General features: G+C 33.0%; 1 long non-coding RNA gene across 1 annotated transcript; it reads right to left on the bottom strand.

The window, feature by feature from the left end:
• Positions 1-6,478: 6,478 nt before the first annotated feature.
• On the bottom strand, positions 6,479-10,134 carry LOC130835324 (uncharacterized). The gene is made up of 3 exons (XR_009048865.1): positions 9,963-10,134; positions 9,478-9,597; positions 6,479-8,229 (listed from the first exon to the last, which is right to left on the bottom strand). It is a non-coding gene; the product is annotated as an uncharacterized LOC130835324 (long non-coding RNA).
• Positions 10,135-19,285: the final 9,151 nt, after the last annotated feature.

The following is a 19,285-nucleotide window of genomic DNA, read 5'->3' as shown; positions in this document are numbered from 1 at the left end:
TTGACCTCAAGTCTATTTTGTGTTATATACATATGGGCACCCTTGCTCTGTTTCAGTTACGATTTGCATAAAATATCTTTTTCCATCCTTTCCCTTTTAGCCTATGTGAGTCATTATATCTGAGTCTCTTGTAGACATCATATAGTTGCATCGTTTTTTAAAAAAAAGTCCATTCAGCCACTCTGTATCTTTTGGAGTATTTAATCCATGTGTATTGCACTGTGCACCCTCTGGTCTCACACCAAGCTGTCCTTTCTCTTCTATATGTATGTATTTTATAAATGCACATTATATGTATTATACATACACATATACACATATACCATATCATATATACATATATGCATACATATATGTATTATATAAACTTTCAGAAATAAAGAGAAAAACAATGTAGCTACATTGTTGAGCTACATTGTTTTTCTCTATGAAATTTTATGCCACATAAAATCAATTTCATCTTATTAATAACTGCTTGGCATGCCATAATATGAACTTTAACAGAACATTGGGAACACTATTGGTGTTGAACAAAGCAGATATCAAAATGAATGAAATAGAGCTTTATTGACAGAATAATTGTCAAAATTTAGCCTGCTGATCTTGATTCAGTATTAAGCAGTGAAAACTGTGAATGTAAAGATGCGGATACCATCTTTTTAACAAAATGAAATAATTTACCATTTTTGTAGTTGAGAGATGAGAGAAATGCCAAAGCCAGAGAAATAATACAATACTTTGTGAACAATGTTTTGCTGACCCTGATAACACCAGTATATTTCTGTGATTGTGTGTGTTTGCTCAAGTATCATATTTCAGGGATATATCTAGGATTTGAATACCCTGAACTTATGACTTTGAGACCAAAATACATTTTTATAAGATATAATTAAGTATATATAATTGAATGATATAATTCCATAAAGCATAATTGTTGTGTAAATAGCTCAAGTACTAAGAATTCAAAATGTAGCTCCCAATATTTTGTGATTTGTTTTAATCCATTGGGAAGATAAAATGATGATTGAGGTTGTTTTAATAAACACTTTCAAATATTCTAACAGGTATGAAGAAATAAAGAGCTCAATTAAAAGATTATAAAGAGAATCCATTTGCTACTTTGAGGATGAAAAATGGCAATATTTCAACTCAAGAGTAATAGGCTTGTTAATTTAGCTTCTAAGATGCTGAAAGTAATCGTCAATGAGAAACTTCTCCATAATTTCTGAATTTGTATTCAATTTACATACATAGAATTTATGAGTTTTCGAGTATTTGCCAGCATTCTTATGGCATATAATTATAAGTTAGGATATTCTAATTTAACAGAAATAATTATTGAGAAAAAAAATGATTGTAGAGCCTTCCCAATGACTCTTGGGTTTTTTTGTTGTTGTTATTTAATATCATAAACCAGATTTATTTGTCTATTGGAGGATCACAAATATATTCCTCCTACTGATGTAACAGATTTTATTTAAAATTGATTTGAATCTTTATAAAATTTCATGAAATTATTAGCCTGTGGGGACATGAATTCCAATTGAGTGCTCTATGGATGCCAAAAGCTAAAGAAATAATCCATTACTTTGTGAACTGCATTACCTGAGGATAACAGGGTTGATATTTTTTGCATCTCTGCAAAGTGGTGACAGTATATATTTTTGGCGTATAATACAAAATGTTGCTTGAAATAAATCTAACTGAAATGACTAGAAATTTAATAAGGTAATGAAAGACAGACATTTCTCCACAAGATTAAAGAATACTTCAGTAAAATATGAATTTCCATAGGTAAAAGTTCAGTCTGTGTCATGCACAGCAAAAGAAAGTCTTCAACTGGCTTTAGGCAAAGTTGCTAAATTTAAGTGTCAAACTGAAGCAAATATGGAAAGACAAGTGATGAAATTATTTGTTGGAAACATAAGCTCATATAGGCTAGCCTGAATGATGTTCCCAAAGGCTCATTTTTGTATAGGAAACATGTCATAGTTGAAAAGTAAACATTTTAATTTTTAAAAATCAGATTTAGGCATTAAAATCCCACATTAAAGGCCCTCACTGCCAGAGATTGAGGCTCAGGTCAGTAAAGATTGCTGGCAGACGACTTTGGCATGCTCATACCCACGTTTGACCAAGGCATTAAGCCAGCACATACCTATTGCTGGTGGAATTAGGAATATACATCTTGGCAGTTTACCTATCCATGGTAGACCACCAGAAGGCACTGATTATACTCTGCATTCTTAGAAGGAATATTGAGTGAATAATCCAAGAAGTTTATCGAACACTGAATAGATTATAACAATAAATATTTTCAATGGAGTACTTCAGTGAAGCAAGGGAATAATTTAGGTATACATCAGATTTTTTTGTTTGAATAAATATGTATTTTATAATATAAAAACATAGAATATAGCAATATAAATTACACAAAAATTAAAAGCATTAAAATTTCTTAAATTCTAATTCTAAAAGAATAATATCACTACAAAGCAAAATGAAATACAAAGGTGGATGAAGAAGATGTGTAGTACCCTTGAACTTAAAGAACATGGGATTGAACTGTGTGGGTCCACTTATATGTGGATTTTTTTCAATAAATATATACTACTGTACTACATGATCCATGGTCGGTTGAATCTGCAGATGTGGATACTAGGGGTTGACTATAAAGTTATGCACAGATTTTCAACTGTGTGGAAGGTTGGTGTCCCTAGCCCCAGAGTTGTTCAAGGGTCAACTATAATATCAACTGATCCTGTATGCAGTCTCATTTCACATATCCCATCCTACATATCAAACAAATTCTAAAAAAGGCAACCCAAACAGATGATAAAACTGATGCAAAAAGAAAGAAGGAAATTTTCCTAACACCATGCAGCTAGCAGAGCTGGGATGTGAATCAGGGCAGTTTGTCTCCAGAATTCAGGTTCATCATGTAAACCTAACTCATCTGTTTAGCTGAACAATATTTGTGAGTCTGGTATGTACCTTATATTTTAACAGATGTTAGAAATGTGTAACGCAACCACAAGTTCCTTCTCCTCCTCCCTGCATCCCCTGATGTGGTCTATTTACAACCTCAAACTGGAAGTCTTGTCTGTAATATACAGAATTTGAGCATTTAAAATTCATAGAATTTAAGACAACTCCATGGAAAAACTGACAGCAAAAAAGGTCAGGAATGGATAATCCTCTCACACACAAATCTAAATGACTAGAGCACACATGAAAAGATACTCTGATGATACTCTGATGAAAATTGATACCAAGATAGAACTTTTATTCTGTTAATTTAGTAAAGATGAAGCGATCTGGTATGTTGTCTCTGAAACTGCATACTGATATATCAAGCTGAGTACTTGAAATCTTTTCTAGAATGTGAAACACTTTCAAATTTCTCATATCCAGAGTTAAACCTGTGGTTTCACCCCACAATATATTCCAGATTTCACTCACTCATCCCAGTTGGGAGTCACAAATTTCCAGTTGCACAGGCACTTCAAACTATCCATGACCGCTCCTTTTTCATATCACTCACCCAATACGTCAGATATTCCTGTTTCCCCTAACCTCAAAATGTATGAATTATCGAATCCCTGTATACTATCTCTTCTGTTATCACCCCAAATCTATTGTGATAACAGATACTTCTGCTACTACACATGACCCCTTACAGTTTTTTTCTCAAAATAGTAGGGTGATTCTTTTAAAATACCAGTTTGAGTTTCTCACTCCTCCTCTTAAACTCTGCCATGATTCTCCTTTTCACTAAGACTAAAAGCCAAAGTCCATACCATGGCCTGCAAGCTTCATATTGTCCTTTTAAGCCCAAACTCTCTGACCTGCTCTGGTTTGCTTCTTTCGCTCACTGAGTTCCAGCCTCACTCTTACCCTTGCTCTTTATGAACCTTCTAGGCAGGCTCTTATTATGTTTTTCCTACAGTGTTTGTGGCTTTTTAATAAAATCTGTAATTTATCAGTTTATTATATCTCTGAAAGCTCCTGAAAAAAAATGTATGGCAAAGCTTCTCTCCTAAATAACATGTAAGATTTAGGTACCATTAGACTTTCTTAATATCAGCTAATTTGATGTAAGAAAAATAGTTGTAAATATTGGGGCACTGATGAGACTGAAGTTGTCTTATATATATGAGAGAATAAGCACCTCATCTCTGGATAGTCACAGCGAACAATTTTTTTCCAGCTTGCCAAAGAAATTTTTTGTGGGCCCAGTTTCTCTACAACCTCACCCAGCTTATCACCTGCCTCCATACCTCGGCCCCTTTTCCAACTTTCACAGTGTCTGCTTTGTGTTAGATAAGGATTTGCAGTGTCAAATGCCTCAAACAGGTAAACTAGGGTGAAGGAAATAAAGTAACAGAATTTCAGAATTGAGAGGAAAGAGGGTGTAGGCCCAGTGCATAAGCAATTATACATTATCATACCAGTAGAAAAGAGTAGATACAGTCCTAAAACTGCAGGATGAAAAGAAAATGTTTCTATATTTTACTAGTTTGAGAGAGAGCTACAGATAAATAAAGAAGCACAGGCAGAACCACCAAGTGTGTTTAAGTGGATGAAAGGTAAAATAAAATTTAAAAAAATGCTATTGACTAAGGATTTGGACCACTTTCAAGGGGTTCTCAAAATATAAGGAAAGGATTATAGTATCTTAGCATAATTTTGAGTTGTCACATATTTACTTTTATATTTTAAATTTTCTTGGTGTCTTGGATATAGAGATTAGCTCATTTTATATTTAACCAATCAAACTATCACCGGTGGTCTGTACAGGACCCCATCTAAGTTTTATTTATTTACTATTAGTTTAATTAGTTGTTTTATTCACAATGCTGGAAATCCTTCCATTTTATATACATGCTTAAAAGAAGGAACAGATTGTGTTATATAAGTGCATTTGGATATCAATCTATTTGATATGTAGCTTTGAATAGCCTTATAAAACATGCAGTGATGTTTTATATACACATTTTAAGTAATATAAACTATATAGTTTCTCAACCTGTTGTAATGACTATTCCCCCCCCCAATGTAATGTAGACTGATACTTTGCAAGATAAAAAATAATAATTAGAAAAATTAAGGGAGACTTAAAAATGCCAGCCTTTTATTAGATATGATACACCTGAAAAAAAAGTAATGACACCTTTGAGAAACCATTTTCAAAGAGGCGTACTGATGTAAAGAAAAGATTTTAAAGAAAGTTGAAGATCAGGAAATTCATTTTAAAATTATTATCCAAAATAAAATATGATACCATATTTTCAACAATCTGCAATCATCCCTTACTTGCTACTTCTAAAGATTTATTTTCTAAGAGCATAACTAAAAGTAAATGCCAACTCAAAATAGATTGCACATTCTGCAAATTTTAAAGCAAGGATAATGAGAAATTAAATTTTTATTCACATCTATAAGTTGTCTTAAATTTTGCAGGTACGCAATATCATGATTTTCAACTTATCACATTGATAACTGTTGCTAAATTACAGAACATTATATAAAATTAGTAGAAGCTTGAACTATTTCTTCCAGGCTTTATTTTTTTTCTTGCAAAAACTGTCATAAAAACACATATTGCATTACTTTTCATATAATGTTAAAAATAATAATATGGCTGCCCCTATTACACTTCTAAAAAGTTGGGACCAAACTGATCTCATATCTAATAGAAACACCTAAACTGATACATAATTTATAAAGCTGAGAGAAATAAAATCAATTATCTCTTGGCTGATTAGTTTATAAAGTATAGGTACAACATTTATAAATTGCCATCATTTGACACAATTCATGCTGACCAATGTGAAAATCTGAAGGCTGTGAAGTTTAGTGCATAGTAAATCAATGCTTAATTGTAGAATTCCTAAGTCAAATATAAATTTCAACTATTGCAGGTTTCATGAATAATCCAATATCATTTGAGAAACCAAGTTTAAAATATTCTACTTGTTACAATTTATATCTTAATTGTGTATATGTATACACCTTTGTACACATATACTTGTCTTTTGCATTTAATCCATTCCATAGCTTATATATTTTCATGTCATCTTTAATTTTATTTAAATTTAACATTATTTTGAATATGTTCTCAACCATCAGAAATCCCTTAAAGTAAATATGATGGGTATTCTCATTTTCAAAAGCTGCTGTTTGAGTAACAATTTTCCTTCTATTTTATTTCTTACTGAACAACTCTGTTACATTCAGAGTTAGATTTAAGCATCTTTTTATTTATTTTTGGTCTGGAAGACCAGTGAAAGAAGCCTATATGAGAAAATAATTTGAAATATTCACAATATTTATACCTGAAAATGAATGTAAAATTTTTTTAAATTCCAAAATTGGGCATAATTAATGCCTTAAAGAAATTTTGTTAGAGAAGTAACTATTTTAAAAGAAATCTTTGAAATTAAACTTATACAGTACTGTATGTCAACTATATCACAATCGATCTGGAAAAAAAAAATCTTTGAATAATGATACCAAGGGAAGGTTTAGCTTTTATACTTTACTATGCAACTATTCTCTGTAAGGTCAACCTGTCACAAAACATACTGGAAGGCTTTCAATCTCTACATTTTCCTTAAACCATCTCTTCCCCTTATGTTTGTTTGTCCAAGTTTCACCTTTATGTATTTACTTTGTATAAGTTGTTTCTTAGGTAAGTGAGTATAAGGTATAAGTAAGATTTAGCATTACTTTCTCTCTTTCAGCTTTTATCTTCTTCAGAGTTGTTTATTAATCCAATTTCAAAGTCAATGCTCTATTATAATAGAATTTTCTTTTATATATGACTGTTAGGTTGCATTGCTTTCTTTATAACTGAAGGGAAGGGTATTTTGAAATGTATAAAGATCAATAGGAAAACTTGCCTAGAAAAAAATACTCAGAAAAAATAGTTATGCACTAGTGTGGTTTAATGTGTCAGGACAAAGTGCTCTCTTTAAATTATTTTTCTCTCTCAGGTAATGTAAATCAAAAGAGAAGTGAGAATAAAAATTACCTGATAAAATTGAAGTTCTGATGGGTTCTTTAAGGTCTTCATGGGGAAAATGTTCTGAGTTCTCTGTATTTTTCTTACCATTATCTAAACCTTCTCTTGATGTGCTGGAGAGAAGAGGTTTCTCACTAAGGATATACTGAAATTTTTTATATATTAAAATTATATATATACTGAATAGAATATTTATATTGCTTTTAAAAGGAACATTATTAAGAAAAACTTATAAAACAGAGGTGATAAATTAGTTTTTCCTCTTTCATTGTGTGGAAAAAAATATTTATGAAGCCCTCACTATTATTTTATGGTACAACTTTGAGCTTGATATCTAGTAATAAATTCAGTTCAAATATCACATCCTGAAAACGGCCTTCCTCGAACCATGAATTCTCTAAAACACTACCTCATTTTAACTCCTCCTCTGTGACTCTCCAAGGCAGTGCCATGGTTTAATTTCTTTATAGCCCTTAACAGGAGCAGAAGTATCCATGTTTATCCCTTTGTTAACTGTTTCTGTCTACTAGATGTTAAGCTACAAATGGTAGCTTCTTTGTGTATCTTGATAAAGACGCTCTCCTTAACCAAACTTTAGTGAAGCTTTCCTGAGCCCGCTTTGTGACTCGGCCTCATCTTTGGACCTTGTCTTCACCTGCCTCCTGCGACAATTCCAAGTCAGTTAGCCAAAGTCCCTCTGGGGACCCCTGATGTCGCCTCCTGGTGATTTATCATCCAGTGACCTTCTCACTAGAGTTGGCTATAAATCCCCAACTGCCTTTGCTGTATTTGGAGTTGAGCCTGTTCTCTTTAACAAAGTCTTTCTTACCCTTTTATAACAACTGTCAGAATAATTTTTTTTGCTAGCAATCTTGCCCGTCATTTTATAGTCAGCATCTATAATAGTGCCTGGCATGTATTATAGAAAAACAATGTTCGTTTCCTGATGGAATGAATGAATACCATGATTAACTTTAATACTTAACATCACTATTAAATTTTATACATATCTGTGCATATATAACATATTGAGATGTACACATTTAAGACGGTATAACAAAGACATCAGGACCTCAGGATCTGGGGCCAGACTGCCGGAGTTTGACTCCTGTAGTGTCTGATTAGTTCTAAGAGTTTGGGCGAGTTATCCGTTCCTTGCAGCTTCAGTGTCCTCATTTGTACAATGCAGTTAATGAAAGTACCTGAATTATGGGGTTATTAAGGCAACAATAATGGGTTAATACATTTGAATCTTTGAAAAGTAAGATCAAATATGCAGTCAGTATACAGTAGTTAACTATCACTAATAAGTGTATTTGCATTAGTAATACCACTGGCCTGGTATGTATTGCATGTATTAAAGGGACTATTCCATCACACACATTTTAAGCAGTCGATTCAATCTGGAAAATATGCAGGCTATCCATTTGAAATTAAATGTTGGTACACTAATGGTTTCCATCTGCTCCGTTTTCTCTTACTGTATCTTCTTGCTTACACTATCACCCAAATTTCTAGACATCACCATTCTGTGACCATAAAACAAGCTGGGATGAACACAGCAATCCATCCTCTTCTCCCTGCTGATGTTATAACTAATAGAAAGCATAACATATACTTAACTGTTTATTTTGACTCTCTCACAAAACTATACAAAGGCAGGGATTTGGGTTGTTTTATTCAATTTTATCTCCCCAAAGTTTAAGTGCAGTCATAGAATTAAGTCATTTAGAAATGGTATTAAAATTATTACCAGATACTACTGATTGGGAGGGAAAGTCACTTCATTAGTGATTTAGTTATTATGAAATGAAGGGCATCTTTTAGAAATGAAAATAGTTGCAGATTTAACTGAAATGTTAAATTACTGCAGAAGTAAATCAAACAAAATTTAGTTGAAGAAACTGAGTCAGACTGTATTTTTTCATTTCCAATTTTACACTGCATATTTAATATTTAAAGGAAAAATAGATATCACTTCATTTGTAAACTGCATAATGCTCTCCATTCTAGTTAATATAGCATTTTTTAGGAGGATTTTTGAAGTAATTCACGTTCATGTCCAATGTGCTAACATTTTATATTATCAACTATTCTTTTTATCATTAGTCTAAGATAGTTTTTCAGGATCTTATTAAATTTCTGATCATGTATGCAACTTATTACAACTGCTAAACTTACTGCATTTTAGAAGATGCACAGCATTGCTTATTATTATTGGGAATAGAGTTCTGTGTTAATATATGCATTTGAGAGGTAAGTCTGATGCTACTCCTGTTACATACCTCTGGGAAAAGGAGGGAAGTATAGTATAGGGAAAAAGAGTGTTTCATTGGAAAACAACTATTCGATTAGCAGTGTGTTTCTGGGCAGAAATCAGAGAACCTCTCTCAGCTATGATTTTCACATTGATTGAGTAGTACAGTAAATTAGAAGAATTGTGAAATTACCTTTACTTCCTTTGTGTTCCACCATTGAAGAAAATAATTTTTCCATAATTTTCTGCCATTAGTGTATTGAATTCATATGGAAGAATGTCCTGTGTTTGAGACCAGATGCCTAAACATTTCCTAGAGAAAAATTAGGAGTAGATTTGAGAATGCATTGCATTTTAAAACTTAAGGATTTAGAATGGAAATTCTGAATTTGGAATAATATAATTTATGGTAATAGTGATATGATTACTATAGGAAATTTGAAAATTATTGATATATCCATTAGTTTTAAAAAATATTTTGACAAATTGCAATTGCTGTAGGTACTGAGATGACTCTTCATCCTAAAATGCTCTCTAAATACTGTGCTGTGCAATAATTGAACCGCTGGTCCCTTCCTTATAACAAACCTATTTCTAGCTCTAAATACTCCTGAAATTCAAACATTTTCTGAGGACAACATTTTTTGCTGCTATTTCAGATGATAAATGGTGACTAACCTCAGTCATTAGTCAGGTAGATCGGAGAGAAAGGTGGGGGAATCTTTCAGTCCAGAGTCACTTCAGTTCATTTTTGATACTAAAATAACAAAAATGTATGTACCATATTCATGAATAGTCCACAGTATTGTCAACATTTTCTTCAATATTTTCCCCATGGAATTATTGTAAATAAGTGTATTTGAGACATTTAGTTACAAAGCTTACTTACTGATCATAGTTTTTCTTTATGCTAAAATAAGTTGCATTTTAAATGCTCAGTGTATTCCTTTTAAGCAGCATTTTTTGTATTTGTTAAAAAAAAAAAAAAACTCAGTGTCTGGGTTAATTATGCCTGTGATAGAAACATCTTTAAATTATAAAGTGTCAGTCAGTCTCACACTGCTCAGAAATGTCATGCTAGATAGCATCCTTTAGTACATTTTAAGATAGTAGCTGCTAAAATGGGCTGCACAGAACCCTGAATTGTGACACTGGAAATGCATCCCTATTAAGCCTCTGAATCATTTATTCCTATTTTACTTATTTGTTTTTTTCCAACTCTTGACTGAAAAGGTATGGGACTCCTGGGCAGAGACAATGCCTTAATTAATGCTCATGAAGAATTCTTTCCTGGAGAAAATGCAATATAGGCTCAATTACTCTTTGAAATGCATGATTCACTTAACAGATTGTACCTGCATTCACAGTGTGATGCGCTCTAAGACTACCTGGAGGTTACACTGTCTCACTTCTGCATAGTAGTAATGAGCATTTAAATCAGTTTAATTCTTTCATATTTGTATGTATTGAAACCTGGAAGGAGAAACAAAAGGCATTAGAAATGTAAAATTAATTATTTTAATTAAAACATTTCGCAATCCTTATACATAATCCTAGTATTATGATTAGTATTACTTCTGCAGATGTATTCTTCCTATCTTTTAAACAGTTGGTGCTACTTCAAAAACCACTTTCAAAGACTGGATTGTATACCTTCACATTAGAAGAAGATAATGAAAATGTTTAAATAACACAAAGAAAAAAATATATGGATGTTGCATGTTTAAGGTGACAAAAACTTAGTAAAGCAGAAATACTAGAATATTTCATATGACAAAGTCTATGAAAACAGTCTGTCTGCCATTTGAATATAAAAACTGAAAGCTGGTATAGATTATGTAAGAAGAAAAAAGTTCTTGAAAAGTAGGTAACAGTTTTACATGTAAAACCTTATGGCTATATGGCACCAGTCTTGACTGATAGCTGTTTAGTTCTGCGAGCAAAAGGAGTTGTTAGATGACAGATGGTTGTGTTCTAAACTTCCGACTATAAGTCACATGCTGGTACCTCTATAATTTCCCACAGAAACTACTGGTTGACTAATAGCAAATTATATACATATACACAAACACAGAGAAATATTCATTTGTAAAAGAAAATGTGAATTATCTAATATTTCCAGTGCACATTACCGTAAGATCATTTGTTGCATTGTATTTATAATTCTTATCTAAAGCAACCAATCTTAATACTATTTCTTTCATTTTCTAAAGCTTTGAGGCTTCGAAAAACTGGCTCAGTACACTCAGAAGACTGCAGACATAAAAAGATTTCATGGGTAACCAACACTATTATTCTGCTGGTTCTGTCAGTAAAGATTTAACTAAATTTTCAATACATGCATATCTTAATATTGTAAGACAGTCTTTTTTTTTAAATTTTGAAGTTATTTTTGGCAGTTTTGGAGGTTTTACAAACATACCTCAACATACCTTCCAAAGTCTATTAAATCATAGTATATTGCCTGAGAAATGCATCTCATGAGCTGCTTATGCCCAGGTACCTATTTCTTCATTTCTAGAATAAATCTCAAAACAGAACATTAACTCAGTTTGCATTTCTAGTGGTCTCTCGTTCCTGTACCTGTAATGCTCAACCTACGTGTTTCTTCCTTTTCAAATATCACTCCTCTGTCATGACTCCCCTAAAAGCTCCCTCCTTTAAAAGACTTCTACCCCGTCCTCTTCAGAAAGTGGAATTTCCCTCCTTTGAGCCACTTTGTACATCCACTGTTCATTCGTCATAATCTTAACTATATCATAATTGGCTTTATATTTAACCATTACTAATCCTCAAATAGTGTCTCTTAACAAAGCTCATTTACATGACTTCTCACTGAGTGGGCAGGAATAAGGTCTAAGTTAATCATCTGTATATACTAGATATGTATCTTTAAAATGGTAAGAAATTGTAAACAATATAAACCAATTAGTTTTCATATTTTGGCATAGTTATAATATTATTTTGAAGCTGTAAAAAGTGTTACACGACAATATTTACTGTCATTGGTAAATTTATGTTCAATATATTGCTGCCATAACAAATTACCACAAAGTTGGTGAAATGAAGAAAAAAAAATTAAGTGCAGAAAGAGCAGGGTGCCTGAAGCGAGGTAAAAGCAAGGAGAAGAGACCATTTTAAATTTAAGATGTATATTATATATGAAAATAAAGATGTCAGATCAGAATTTGATATAACAAGTCTGGGCTTTGAGGGAGTTAGAGAGAGAGCTGGAGACAGGCTCCAGCAAAGGGTTGATAGTACAAGCCCTGTGACTTTGGGTGGAGGAGCTCATGAGGTAAAATAAGAAACAGAAGAGGGTCATGTCTGGAAAGCCAGGTGCAAAAGGGTTTCAAGGAATGATCAACTGTATGTAGATGATTAACCAAAAAAACTTAAGGGGGCTCTAAAAATTGATATGAACATACTTTAAACATAACTTACATATTTATCTATTGGACCATTGCTTGATGAGGTAAATAAGAACCTTTATTTCTTCTTTCATTAAGGGGAGTAAAATATAAGTGGAGAATGATTCATGATTTTTTTTAAAGAGTTGTCGTGTTCACATCTAATGCTAGAATGTATATTTTCAAGTAGCCTTTCCAAACCATTTGTCTCAATGCAAAAACTTTTTCTTTACAGTCATATTTTAACACTTTAATTAGGTACTATAGTCATAAGTATAACTGGCACAAATAAATTTAGAAATAAACATTACTTGGTGGAAGCAGATATGTACAGATAGTAGATATTAAAGTACAGCCTAGTAATACTAAGTGCCCAGTGAGTTGTGATTGTCACTTTGTTTCACAGAAAGAATGGAGAGCATCAGTTAATGAAATGAGTAGGTAGGTAAAGGGTAAGAGGACTTCCAGTACATACCAAAATGTTAATGTTAAATGAGTATTTTGGGCATTACAGGATACTTTAAAAATAATTACAGCTAAGTCATCACTTAAAACTTGTATGGTCAATCAAGTTGCAGTTAAAAACATGTGTTCTTAAAAGTCTCTTTAGCAATTGGTATTGGAAAAACTGGACAGCAGCGTGTAAATCAATTAAGTTAGAATACCCCTCACACCATACACAAAAATAAACTCAAAATGGCTGAAAGACTTAGATATAAGACATGACACCATAAACTCCTAGAAGAGGACATAAACATTCTGACATAAAAGTTGCCAGTGTTTACTTATGTCAGTTTCCCAAGGCACTGGAAATATCAATAAAAGCAAAAATAAAGAAATGGGACCTAATTAAATTTAAAAGCTTTTTGCACAGCAAAGGAAACCATAAGCAAATTGAAAAGACAACCTACAGATTAGGAGAAAATATTTGCAGATAATGCAGCTGACAAGGGATTATTTTCAAAACATGCAAACATCCAAATCAAAACTGGGTAGAAGAGCCAAACAGGCATTTCTATGAAGAAGATGGCCAACAGGTACATAAAATGATGTTGGACATTGCTAATTATTAGAGAAATGCAAATCAAAACTACAATGAGGTATACCACCTCACACAGTCAGAATGGCCATCATTAAAATGTCTACAAATAGCAAATGCTAGAGAGAGTGTATAGAAAAGGGAATCCTCCTACACTGTTGGTGTGAATGTAAATTGGTGCAGCCACTATGAAAAACAATGTGGAGATTCCTTCAAAAATCTAAAAATAGAGATGCCATATGATCTAGCAATCCCACTCCTGGACATATGTTTGGAAAAAACTAATTTGAAAAGATGAATGCACCCCATTGTTCACAGCAGCACTCTTTACAATAGCCTAGACATGGAAGCAACTAAATGTCCAGCAACAGATGAATGGATAAAGCAGATGTGGTAGTATATACAGTGCAATATTAGCCATAAAAAAGAATAAGATATTGCCATTTGCAGCAACATGAATGGACCTAGAGATGATCATACTAAGTGAAGCAAGTCAGAAAGACAAATACCATATGACATCACTTATATGTGGAATCTAAAATATGACACAAATGAACTTATTAAACAGATTCACAAACATAGAAAAACTTATGGTTATCAAAGGAGAAAGGGGGTGGGGAAGGGACAAATAAGGAGTTTGGGATTAGCAGATGCAAAGTAGTATATATAAAATAGAAAACAACAAGGTTCTACTGTATAGCACAGGGAAATATATTCAATATCCTGTAATAAACCATAGTGAAAACAGAATATATGTGTATACCAATCCCTTGGCTGCACAGCAGAAAATACAACATTGTAAATCATCTATACTTCAATAAAAATAAATAAAAATTATGTTCAACATAAGAATTAAGTAAATTGCCAGAGTCAAATTTGGCATAGTAGTGACAAAGCCTATATTTGAACACATTTTCCAAATTCCAACATCTTCCCTATGATATATCTTTATATAAAATATAAGCTTTGCCTTAACTTGAAACAGTCTTAGACAATTTTTATGATTTAAAGATCTTATTTTGAATCAAGTTTAACAAATATTAAAGAATATATTAAATGACACCAGATTTTTAATGTATCACCTCTAAGGAGTGCAATGTTCCATAGGCAATGGAGTCAGGTATTTGGCATGTACAGTATTAGAGAGATTAGAAGTCATTATTTCCATTAAATTATTTTCAGGTGTATGTAATTTCATACTTTACATTTATAAAAATGTAACTCAGTGTTTTTTTTAGTTGGTACCTTTTTTTCTTAAATTGCGGTGCTACCATCATTTGATAAAGCTTGAACTGAAGGTTAAAATGAATTGATAGCAGTTAGCAAGGTGAAAGCCAATGAAGTAGAAAAAAATTAGGAAGAATTTTAATCATGGGCAAACACATTTTCATTAAGAAAATCATTAAAAGGAATCCTTTTTAATTTTCCTCTGCAAGTTTTTCAAAGGACACTGAAGGTTACATAAAAATGAAGGCTATATACATCATTTTTAATAAAAATTCATTTTAAACCCACTTCAAAAAATGTTTCTTTCTAATATGGCTCACATTTGTCCCGTAATTTCCCACTTTTCTCCTTTTTTGTATGTTCTAATACTCTTTTTTAATCTTTTCATTTGATTACTGAGCTGCTGCTGCTGCAGTACCAATGTAATTCAGCAAAATTTACCTTATTTCCTTTAAGAATTTGTTTTGAATGTATTTTAACTATAGATTTCTTTATACTTTCAGTAATATAATTGATAGCAAATAAACTGCATATGTTTGAAGTATGTATTTTTGATAATCTTGATTGTGATGATGGCTTCATAGGTATGTAACTATACTGAAGCTTATTAGCATATATACTGTACTCTCAAACATTTCCTTGTTCCATTTTCAATCCCTCCCTCCTGCCTGCCTCTTCTCACTACCCCCACAGACAACTGACTTGCTTTCTGTCATAGTAGTTTTCATATTCTAGAATTCATGTAAACAGAATAGAGTGTATGCTCTACCTTGTCTTACTATTTCCTTCAGCATAATGATTTTGAGAATCATCCACATCCCATGTCATAGTCTGCATCAACAATTCATTGCTTTTTATTGCTGAGTAGTATCTCATGTTGTAGATGTATCACAATGTGTTCACATACTAACGAACAGGTAAGGTATTTCCACTTTCCAGTAGAAAATACGTATTATGAAAATTTATATATGAGTTTGTGTATGGGCATATACTTTCAACTTTTTTGGTTAAGTACCTAGGAATGAATAGTTTGGTCATATGATGGACATATATTTAACTTTTTAAAGAGAATGACACTACATTAGAAAGACCCTTCAGGATCTGACAATCTGTAGCCAATTCCACTATGGCTTTCCTAATTAAAAATAAGGGGAAAGAGACAGACAGAGACTGAGGGAAGGGGGAGAGATTAGGAGAGGGAGGGAGAAGTGGGGAATTGGGGCTTATAAGGGGGTAGGGAGAGACAACAGAGGAAGAGTGTTTAAATCTTAGAGTGGGGAGTATAGTGGACTATACTAAAATATAATATTTTAATAGCTTAAAGGGTGAGATATAATAAGAATACATTTTCAAAATAACATTAAATAAATCTTAGTAATAATCAGACCAGATTCAGTCACGTTCAAGGTGGTATGACTGTAGATGTGATATTAGTAATAATTAAAGTAAAATTGAAATCCATCAACATGCATAAGGGAGTTATTCATGAAAATGCCACAGAAAATAGGACAAAAGAGAATGAGTTTCTGTGCTGAGTGGAGGAGAGAATTTGTAAAGGCTTTAAGTACCTTCAAATGTCAGATTATACAATAGGATATAAAGATGACATCAGGTGGGGCAAGAAGCACAGCATCATCCTAAAGACACAGCTGCCCAAGAGGGTCCATGCTTGCATCAAAAGTGCTAGGCTGACTTAACTATTCCTATACCCTGGCCCCTTTGCCCAGTGGGATTGCTGACTAGATGCTATAGAAAAAAAGATACCCTTCTTGTGGTTTTGGTGGAGCCATATGGGTGTAAGCAAGTAGATTTCCCTCCAGCTGCCTTCTTTCAGTTCTCTGATCTTTGATATATTAGGTGGCTAAAGATAATTTATATCAAACTACTTTATATTAGAAGTGGCCAACATGGCAGAATAGGAAGGCCTTAAACTCAACTCCTCCCATGGGCACACCAAAATTACCACGATTTAAAGAGCAACTATCAATGAGAACAACCTGACGACTAGTAGAAAAGATTTTTCAGAACTAAAGTAAGAGCCACGATGCAACAGGTAGGAGGGACAGAGACGTGATATAGTCAAGACCCACACCCCCAGGTAGGAGACCCACAAATGATGGGATATTCACAATTGCAGAGGTTCTACACAAGGAACAAATGAGCAAATCCCTACATCAGGCTCCCCAGCCGAAGGGTTCTGGACTGAGGATAACCCCCCAGAACACCTGGCTTTGAAGGTCAGCTGTGCTTATGTATGGTAGAATTGGGGGGCAGTAGGAAACAGGGACTCAGTTCTTCAAGGGCACGTTAAATCTCACACACTCAAAAACCCACTATGAGACAACATGAAGTGTACTATCATTCTCATGCTGGGTCTCAAAATTTATTTGAAGCAATAATAGCTGGAAACTTTCCTAAACTTGGCAAGGAAACAGGTATCTAGGTCCAGGAAGCACAGAAAGTCTCAAACAAGATCAACATAAACAGGTTTACAATGGGACACACTATAATTATGATGGCAAAAATTAAAGAGAATATTAAAAGCAGCAAGAGAAAAGCAACTAGTTACATACAAGGGAAATCTCACAGACTATCAGCTGCCTTTGCAGGAGAAACGCTGAAGGCCATTCCCTTCTGAATGGCATGACATATTTAAAGTGAATAAAGGAAGAAAAAACCTGCAACAAAGAATACTCTACCCAGCAAAGCTTTCATTCAGATTTGAATGAGATCAAAACTTTTATAGACAAGAAAAAGCTAAAAGAGTTCAGCACAACAAAATCAGCTTTATAAGAAATAATAAAGGGAATTCTCTAAGCAGAAAAGACCACAACTAGAAACTTGAAAATAACTAAAGGAGAAATTTTACTGGCAAAGGCAAGTATATGGTAAAGATAGTAAGTCAACCATGTATAAAGCTAGTAAGAAGGTTAAAAGGCAAAAGTAATAAAATCATCTATATCCACTATAGGGATATGCAAAACAAACAATGTAAAATATGTTGTCAAAAACATTAAACAGTGGGGGGTGGGCTGAAAATGGAGGGTTGTTAGAAGGCATTCACACTTAGATCAACATGAAAATCATATATATAAAATCACATATATACTGCTATATATAAACCACATGGTAACAACAAACCAAAAATCTATGATACACACACACACACACACACACAAAAGAAAGGAATACAAACATGACACTAAAAATAGTCATCAAATCACAAGGGAAGAAAGCAATAGAAGAGGAAAAAAGCAAGAACTACAAAAACAACCCCCAAATAATTAACAAAATGGCAATACAAACCTATCCGTCTAAAAGCAGAATACACATTCTTTTCAAATACACATGGAACATTCTCCAGGATAGACCACCTGCTAGGCAACTTTCATCAAACTAAAAAGACTGAATTCATACCAATCAATTTTTCTGACTAATTTTATGAGTAGAAACCAGCCCTAAGCAAAAAACCTGCAAAAAACACCAACGTGTGGAGGCTAAATAATATGATACTAAACAACCAGAGGGTCATGAAAGAACCCAAACAAGAAATCAAAAAATACTTGGAGACAAATGAAAATGAAAACACAATGACCCAAAATCAGTGAGACCCAGCAAAAGCAGTTCTAAGAGAGAAATTTACAGTGATACAAGTGTACCTCAGGAAACAAAAATCTCCAACAACCTAACCTTACAACCAAAAGAAGTAGAAAAAACAAACAGAAACCACAGTTAATGTAAGGAAAGAAATCATAATGATCAGAGAAGAAATAAATGGAGACTTAAAAAAAACAATGGAAAAAATCAAACTAATAGTTGCTTTTAAAGAGATAAAATTGATAAAACTTTAGCCAGACTCATAAAAAAGAAAAAAGGAAAGTACCCAAATAAAATCAGAAATGAAACAGAAGTTAAAACTGACACCACAGAAATGCAAATAACCATAAGAGATTGCTACAAACAATTATACACCAATAAAATGGGCAAACTAGAAGAAATGGATAAATTCCAAGAAACAAAGCTGAATCCAGAAGAATTACAAAATATGAACCAACCAAGTATCACTTATAAAATTGACTCCATAACCTCCCAGTAAAAAAAAAAGTCCTGGACAAGTCCTGCTTCACAGGTGAATTCTACAAAACAGTCAAAGAAAAGTTAACTTACATTCTTCTCACACTATTCCAAAAAGTTGAAGGAATGCTAGCAAACTCATTCTACGAAACCAGCATCACTGTGATACCAGAAGCAGACAGAGATACCACACACACAAAATTTAGGGGCCAATATCACTGGTAAAAATAAAAAAAAAATTAGCAAACAAA

The sequence above is a fragment of the Hippopotamus amphibius genome, chromosome 13, assembly GCF_030028045.1.
Source record: "Hippopotamus amphibius kiboko isolate mHipAmp2 chromosome 13, mHipAmp2.hap2, whole genome shotgun sequence".
Taxonomy (NCBI): domain Eukaryota; kingdom Metazoa; phylum Chordata; class Mammalia; order Artiodactyla; family Hippopotamidae; genus Hippopotamus; species Hippopotamus amphibius.
This window is presented reverse-complemented; position numbering and strand designations above follow the sequence as displayed.